The sequence below is a fragment of the Poecilia latipinna genome, unplaced genomic scaffold (genome assembly GCF_001443285.1).
Source record: "Poecilia latipinna isolate Pla-1442-1.1 unplaced genomic scaffold, P_latipinna-1.0 Scaffold1301, whole genome shotgun sequence".
NCBI classification, from domain to species: Eukaryota; Metazoa; Chordata; class Actinopteri; order Cyprinodontiformes; family Poeciliidae; genus Poecilia; species Poecilia latipinna.
Window position 1 is genome coordinate 103,936 of NW_015113917.1, and position 9,002 is coordinate 112,937.

General features: G+C 37.4%; 1 long non-coding RNA gene across 1 annotated transcript; it reads right to left on the minus strand.

The window, feature by feature from the left end:
- Nucleotides 1-239: 239 nt before the first annotated feature.
- Nucleotides 240-8,136, minus strand: LOC106961439 (uncharacterized). The gene is made up of 3 exons (XR_001427771.1): nt 8,049-8,136; nt 1,066-1,155; nt 240-814 (listed from the first exon to the last, which is right to left on the minus strand). It is a non-coding gene; the product is annotated as an uncharacterized LOC106961439 (long non-coding RNA).
- Between the last annotated feature and the right edge of the window lie 866 nt (nt 8,137-9,002).

Consider the following 9,002-nt stretch of genomic DNA (forward strand, 5'->3'; position numbering starts at 1 on the left):
TCACTTGGAAGACTTGAGCATGAAGATCACGATGCAAGCACAGCTGCCAGGACATTTTGAAGAAAAATAAATGCATGTGCAATCATTTATGAGTGTCTTTAGTAAAAACGGAAATATACACAATCAACTGCAGTTTGAGTTAAGAATGAGAAATCAGATGGTTACCATTCTTTTTTTTTTTCTTTTTTTTTTTTTTGAGAAACAGGAAAAAAAAAATCCAATCATAGCCAATATCTACCAGATTCCAATAATAACACTCTTCAGTGTGGATAATTACAGAGGGGAAAAAGGCTTAAAGTTGGGTATTATCAGCATCAGTGAAGTGTTCAAATATAAAATCAAAGCAAATATAAACCCTTAAAGAAGCTATTAAAGAGAAAACAGCCAACATGTCTCTTAAAGTATGTTGGATGTTTATTCAGGACGCAACAACAGAGAGCTGAAGTTTAATGTATGATAGTCGTTACGCTTCTGCAACAATTAATACCTTTACAGGTCAAGTTATCTCATTCAGCATGATATGTGTGCACTGATGGGGCTTAAATGACCTGTATAGATAAAGGTCAAATAAAAAAAAATTAAAGCAGCCCTTGGATATGCATCAATACACTTATTTTATTCTTCCCCTTTAATCAGTGCAGTCCACCAGATTACAGCTCTACCTTTGCTCTTGCATGCTTCCCCTTCCTTTCTATCAGACAGTCGTGTCTAAGGCACATTACAGAGACATCTACAGAGCTACTGAACGCTTCATGTGATGAGAAGGGAGGCTTTACACATGTATTCCACATGGTATTTCTGTCACGGGTCCTGCCTTGAAATCGCACAGACACCAAACAATGATTAGTCAGCTTTCAGGAGGAGAGAGCGCATGATGTAACATGGATGCAGTCTACCGGTCCGTTCTTCAATCTCAATATTGATTCACAGTAATTATATCAAGTGTATTTTTCCTGCCTTGCAAAATCATAGCAATTATTTTTTTTTTAGTTTATTACCATACTGTAAAACTGTACAGCTCTACTGTAATACAGCGACTGTGAGGGAGCTAATCTGTTTTCATACCTGTGGTGTAGGACACACTCCCCTCGTTTCCTCTCACTGCAACATCTTAAGGGTGCAGCCTGTCTGAGCATGTCCTACTTTCTGTCTCATCTGTGGATGGGGCAGAATGGGGAGGAAGACTAGGGGAGAGAAGCAAAGGGGAGCATGTTTTAGACATATTGAGGGGAAGGAGGTTGGTTCTGGCACATAGCCACAAGTGGGTAGAGTATCCAAAAATTTTACTTAAGTAAAAAAGTAAGTTTCTTGAGAGACATACGTTTTGCACGAGTAAAAGTACAAAGTGGCCATGCAAAAACGTTGCACAGGAGCTGATTAACTGATCATAACATCTGATTTATTATTTAAAAATGTCAGGCAAAAATGCTAATTGTGGTAGTCTAAAGACAAAACGCTAATAAATGATGTTTTCAAAACAACAAATTCAGACAGGAGAAAATAATCTAAAAGATTTTTTTAAACTAAAACTTATGAAAATAAAACATAGAAAAGGGTACTTTTAGTTATAATTTATCCGACTAACTTGACTTCCAAATGGCACAGTAGGCTCAGCATACAAAAAAAAAAATAGGTTTTGTAAAAAAAATTAAACAAAAAAAGTCTCACTCAAACAGTAAGGTTGTGTGTTTGTGATTGGTGCTTTATTGGTTAAATGTTTTTTTCTTCATTCAGTGGAGTTATCCATCATGGGTAGATTAGCCAGAAATTGTACTTAAATTAGATTAGCGATACTTCACAGTAATATTACTCAGGTAAAAGTAAACGGCATGGTGTAGTAAAACTACTCCTACAAATAAATGTTTTTTTTTTGTTGTTTTTTTAAAGTTACCCAAGTAACTAACTAAATATGACCCAATACTGCAAATAACATATGCATTACTGTCAAACCTAAATCTGGAGGCTCGGTATCCTGTAATCAAAAACACTCATTCAAATGTGTTCATGGTGAAACAGTGGGTCCTTTTTTAGATCACTGCTCTGGTTTTGTTTATTGTGGGGAATTCCACTGAGACCATACAGCCCTTTCTGAAGTGTGAAGTCTCCTTTTTATGTTTTCCTTCCTTCCCGTCTGACAGTTTGGGAAATGCATCTGTAGATTTACCCATCACTGCTGTTTACTTTAAAATAGGTCTATGTAGTTTCTGCAGGACTGGAGTTACAATAACTAGGAAACCCCAGGGAGGGAACGCATAAAAAAGTAAGGCTGCGCAATGCGTCACAAATTTATAATCATAACATCAGTGTGTGCAACATTAAGAGCCTTAGCGTTCTTATCCATATTAAGGCTTGTTTGAAATGCAATAATAGTTGGGTCATTTAATCCAAGTCTCCTGAGATTACCTGCATGTTAAATAGCTTATTGGAGTATAACTTATATAACACAACTTATACAGATGTTTCCAAAATGCTAAAGGTGTCAGAGAGTGTTGGAAACACAGATGAGACATAGAGTGATAAGGAAAATATATTTTATTGTTTTTGCTAACATCTTTTTTTTTAAATAATGCCATTACGTGATTTTCTAATATTGCACCGCTTCAAGGGAGAGAGAGATGCATAAATCAGGTTTTGTTTATCAATGCCGTAGTCCTGTTTACTTCTGATATTACCTAAGCAAATTGACACAAAATAAAAATATGAGCTGCAAATCCCGTGTTAGAGGCAGTAGTTTTTAATCCTGTCAGAAAATTGATAAATTATCCCCATTTTGACATCAATTCACAAGTCTTCAAGCTTTATTTTAAAATCAGCTCCACACAAGTGCATCAAATGTTGTTGGATGCTAGGTTTATAACAGCTCTTGATCACAGAGGACTTAAAGGATTCCTTCCTTTGCTTAATTTGTTAATGCATCTGTTTGTTTTTTCCAAACAGACACAACTACCAGAATGTTTTAGGTGAACAGCCCTCGGTGCATGCAGAAAATATGAGTAATGCCTGTCCTTGCCCCTTTATAACTCACACTTTCTGACACAAAAAGCATATTGACAATTAGGTTCCAGGGTCAACTCTGACTTCATGGTTTACTGATAAGGAAGCCCAGGAGAAACTTCCTTATCAAGAAAAGATAAGCAAGTCCTTTCTTGATAAGGAAAGTCTCAGAGACTTTGTGAAAACAAAACAAATCAGAAGTGACTTGCTCCTTTTAAATTTCCGAAAGATACTCATGGACAGCATGAGGTGTGTGGCGACATGCACAGAGTTTGCATTTTCTGCGGCTCATCCATGTGGAGATCAGGTTAAATTTTAATGCTTGCCTTGCAGCCTTCGCCGTCATGTTTCCAGTCAATGTGACAAGGATATTGTGCAACTGCTTTGCAGCATCTTGAAGGTAATGTGATCAAACACACCACACGGCAAAATTCACCGGAGGTGTTATGTCGAGGGATGGGAAGGGCTGGGGTTTGGATCGGGGAAGGGAGGGGGGCAGAGAATGAGGAGAGTCAACAGGGGGTTTGCGTGTAAAGCTGCCAGGTGTCTCTTCCCATCCCAAACCCCAAAGCAGCAGCCGCCTGTACTCAACAGCCCGGGAGGCACTCTCAATGACAATAAGACATCATCTGCAGGCGCAACAATTACCCCCTGTCATTCTGCCGAGCCTCTCTGTTAATTACACAAACCATTTCATTCAAGATGGCACGCTTGGCTGCAAGCCCAGAAAATCATTTCTGCATCTGCATCTGTCGGATCCATGAACAGGTTAATCAGGTTAGTCAGGAGTTAATTCAAGTGGCTTTGATTCAGGGAACAAGCTGGATACGCTCCAGGAGAACGCGCGTCCCTCCAACGTGCCGGGGTTGGGCCGTTTTTTTTTTTTTTTGTTTAAAAACGCTTTCATCGCTCCAGCCACATCCTGTTTGCGTTCTTCTCCGGCATGTCTGTCAGTACTCCAGCTGAGCAATTATGACGTTCCTGAATTGTTCACATTAGGCAATCAACTGTGAAGCACAGCATGTCAGAACCTGTCTTTGATTCGAGAAAACGGTTGGGCTTCAATATCTATTCTGTAATATCCCCTAATGGCTCTGTTTGCACTGTCACAAGCTGTTCTGTAATACAGAATGATGTTTAATTTCTTTCTTTTCAATGGAGGTTAAGTTGTTCAGAAACGTAGCATGCAGTTTACCAGGCACACAGCGATGAGTTTGTTTTTTTTTTTGTTTGTTTTAGACAGGGACTAACTGTATTTCAGTTCAGACATTGGCATCCTAACAGGATTAAAATCATGTAATGTCCGCTTGTTTTTGGTCCAGTGTGCATAAAATTAAGTTTCATAATAAAATATGAGAATGACGAAGGCCGAAAAATAAAGTGGAAATTCCCTGAAAACCGTCTCTGCTTTGTTATTCCCTTTGGGTAAAGTCTGACTGATGAGAAACTCAATTTTACCCACCTATTTATTTACCGAAAACAGCATGCATGCAGGGGGATTTCTACCATGTTCCACTCATTACAGACCATATCATCCTTGGGGCTTGGAGAGTGGGAACATGCCTTTGTAGTATATTCAGTAAATGCAATTTGGGCCAGATCCAGCTACATCTAACAATATATATATTTTTTTCCATCCAAGTCTGCTGCAGTAAATTTAAAACTTTGTATGTTTCATTTTAGTTTCATTATTTGATAGGGTTCAACATTTTAACTCCTCCATATTTAAATAAGTTACGTTTTCAGAAGTGTGCTGCTGCTGCTGGGTCCTTTGTTGGGTTTGTGTTAGGCAGTCTCGCAGGAACACACAATCAGCCCAATCCAGCAGACAGATGTAGAGCATCTTTACCCCTGAGACCTCAAAAAGAAAACAATGATTTAAAGGCAACTTTAAAAATCTAGATCACCCCGAAAAATATTTTTTTAAAAAGCTGCTAATGAGGGTAAAGCTATTAGTCACATGCCAATCACTCAATATCATGCAATTTTCCTATCAGAACTTCTTTGAAAAGTGGAAATACAGGACTGTGGAACATAATTTACTGATTTCTTCTGTTTTTTTTTTTTTGTTTTTTTTTGTCACACTTGCAAGTTTCAGAATAAAAAATAAAAAGTATACAAATGATAATTTATTTAAGGAAGAAAAAGCTCACCATACCAACGTGGCCCTAAGAGAAAATGTAACCTAAACCTACTTACCACTCTAGGGAGGAGCAGTTACCATCATTTGTACTATCAGGCAATTTGTCTTTGTAATGCAGCAGCGGAAGTTTGAACCACTCTTGCAGAATTGATGGACATTATCCACACTGGACAGTTGAGCATAAATGCTTATTTTAGATCCCACCAAAGTACCTCAGTCTGATTTGTATTATATTGACCGAGCCATTTCAAAAGCTTCATTCAGGCTTTTGTTTGTTTTTGTTTTGTTTTTTTTTGTTTTGTTTTTTTATCCCATTCAGAGGTGGACTTGTAGTGTGCTCTGCTGTACAACCTCTGAGAACTAGACCCTGAAAAGTGATTCAGTTTGCAGCATATAGAGTTAACTCCTCCATACAGTCATGATTGTGAACCAATCCCCAATAAACAGACAACTTATTTTCCTCTACAGCTACAGTTCCAGGAATAGAAATTCACTTTGGTCCAATTCTCCATGGATGAGTTCCTCTAAAACCACCTCTGATGGTTAATCCACTAATTCTTGTCTTGGCAAAATTACTTTTCATTCCCGTCACTCACTACTCTGTTTGCTCTGTAGAGTCTGATCAGGAAGCCGATCACCTAACACATTTACCGAAATATAAATAAAGATCTTTCAGCTGTTCCTTGGGTTGTGGTCTGGGTTTTGGGTTCAATTCGTACTTGAATCATTACACTGCGGGTTTGTTTTTTTCTTTTTTTTTTTTTTTTTCTTTTCTGAAATGCTGCATTAGTTTTATGTCAGATGTGACAGTACATATAGTTTCCAAAAAAATTCCACTTTTGGAAATGTTTATCCACAGAATATTTTTATTGGGGGGGAATCATGTTTTTTTAGGGAAATGCTAGCTGGGTCTCTATTTAATTTGTCCAGCAGGACTTTTCACCCAAGAACCTCACTGTGAACCTTTTCTTGTCCAGCCTCGGTCAGGAATTACAAGAAATATCTGGTACAAACGGAACAGTTATATTGTCACATAGGATCGAGCTCTGTTTGAAACTGATCTGAGCCGATAAGGCTTTGAAATGATATTTTATCCATTGAATTATGCTTGATCCAAGAAGACTGCTGAACATTCAAAACTAACATCTCTGTTTGCGAGCAGGTTTGTAACAGCATCACCTCTGATACTGTGAATGAAAGACCTGTTAATACACTAAGGTGTTTCAGAGCCCCATCAACAAACAGCCATGGTATTTCATTATGAGCCATAAAAAATAAATAAATAAAAAACACTGGTAGCTTTTACAGGGAACGAAGGTGTAAGGAACCAGACATGTACACTTCCGACATCCAGGCAGACCCACAACTACTAGCTGCCCAAACCTCCCACACAGCTCTGGGTCAAGGTCAGCCACACAGACCCCCCACTTCCATGACCACACTGCCACACTCAACAGTAAACAGGAAAACAAAACCATTTTGCCAAAACTTTTTGGAAGCCAGGCAAAATGTTAGCCCAAATAATTTATTCCATCAAACAAAGCAAGTTTAGGGAGCATTTTTACAGCTTTACGAGTAGTCATGATTTTAAATATCAAGACATAAATCTGTGTTAAAATGTCTTAGTTTAAAGCATTTTTTTTTAATTAAATAACTTTGACATCCATGAACTGATGCTCATGGACCTCGTCCAGCTTCAGATACGAATAAAATTAAAAGGTAATGCAATTTAGTTTTTGTTGCATAGATAATAAAAAAATATATATTTAGTATTCTTAATACAAAAGATTTGACTTTGATAGCAAACAATACAATACAAAAAGAATACACAAAGGAGCTGCTGAATGAAATATCTAACAGCAAGAAATGCAGTGTTAACAATAGATGCACCAGACACTTTGTAAGGTACACCTCTTCAATTGCTTTTTGGGACAGGGCAGGAGTGAAATGCATCTTAGCATCTATAAGTGGTGATGAATTGCTTCAGTTTATATCATGCATCATAGGAAGAAGGACGTTTTAGTGAATTTTAATGTGGAAAGTTTCTTGGCGCGGGCTGTCCTGAGTATTTAACAGAGGCCGGCCCTGCATGAGCGAAAGCCAGAAAGCAGCAGTCATTCAGATGAAAATGCGAATGACCACACCAGTTGCTACTGCTGGGAGCTGAGAAAACAGAATAACAGATTGGAAAAACATTGCCTGCTTCTGCTTTGTATCTGCAGTTTGACTGGTGGTGGAGGCAGAATGATGTAGGGGGTACTTCTTTTTTTTTTAAACCCTTTTGACCACTTCGTGCCAGTTGAGCATCATTTAAATGCCCTATTACTTACATATTTTCTCAAGAATCTTTATGTCATATTTTAATTGCGCGAGAAACACTGAAAGAAAATATTAAATAAGCTGATTTTTTTAGAAACATGTAAACAAATATCAAGTATAAAACATCACTGACTTGTAAGTGCAGCACTGACATAAATTCACCATTTGATTATATTAACAATAGATGCACCAGACACTTTGATGCAGCTTAAATGTATTAAACTGCATCAGAGCATAGGTTTTGAAGTAATGCTGTGTAAATAAAACCATTAGTTTTTGATATATGAATATACTACTGGTAAGCACAGTTATAAACACGAAGGAAAGCCGAGGTTGTAAAAAAAATAAATAAGCTTTTTTCTTTTTTTTTTGTCAGTTTCAGTCACGATAGAGAACTATAGTGTCTGACCTGTTTTACCGGCGTATTTACCTACGACGTACGCCGGTAAAACAGGTGTTGCCAATAACACTAATTAGGACACTGAACCCTCATTAATCGAAATGGTATGATTGTTGGGAGAAAAATATTTCGTGTTTGACAGATATTATTTTGTCGTCGTACAACAAAAAGCAAAATCTGAAATCATCCTACCTTTATGAATATGGTCAATGAAAGCGTCGCGGTCTGAAGAAACAACTTGAAGCTGCTTTGTGGCCTGTGCGGTGGACATTGTGACGATATTTTTCTCATGCAGAAATTTCAATCGCATGCGCAGAGGGGAGTTCTACGTATGCGATTGAAATTTTACTGCGCATGCGATTGAAATTAAGTGTATAAACTACTTATGGATTCACCTCCATCCCTGATAAAAAAAAAAAAGAAAATATACATCCTTTAATTATGCAGCCCATTATTGTCACTGTATTTTTTAATGTCAGTTTTAATATTACTTTTATTATTATTATTTTTTACTTTGTAATAAATCAGGTTACCCACTTTTAACATATCTAAAATTGCACAGTGGCATTCAAATTAGGTCATATTTGTTATTTATTTATTAGTTGTGTCTTTTAAGGGACAATGTACCACTAAGTAACATAAGTCTGCCTGTTAACTCATGGTGACACATTTAGCTAGCAACAAACACCCTGTGCAGATTCAGAATTTAAGCATTAAGTCACGATGCACATAGTTAGAATATCATTAGTTAGCATTTTGAAGGAGGTTTGCCCTGTTCAAACCTCAGACATTTAGCTTCATAAGCCTCCCAAGTGCTGAAAGAGTAAACACCATGGTAAGATCAAAAGAGCTGTCTGAGACATTTGGAGAGACGGTGGTTGCAGCTTATGAGTAAATTTAAATAGGTCCCAAAGGAATTTGATGCAAGTTATTCCACTGTCTGGAAAATAGTCAACAGGTGATGCCCAGGTGTGGCCTTCTGGCACGGAGCTCCTTAGGGGCAGAATGCAAAAGAAGTCTGTAAAAACACAGCGAGCTGTTATTGCTGATATGAAAGTGCTTATATATATATATATATATATATATATATATATATATATATATGTGTGTGTGTGTGTGTGTGTGTGCGTGTGTCTGATTACAAGA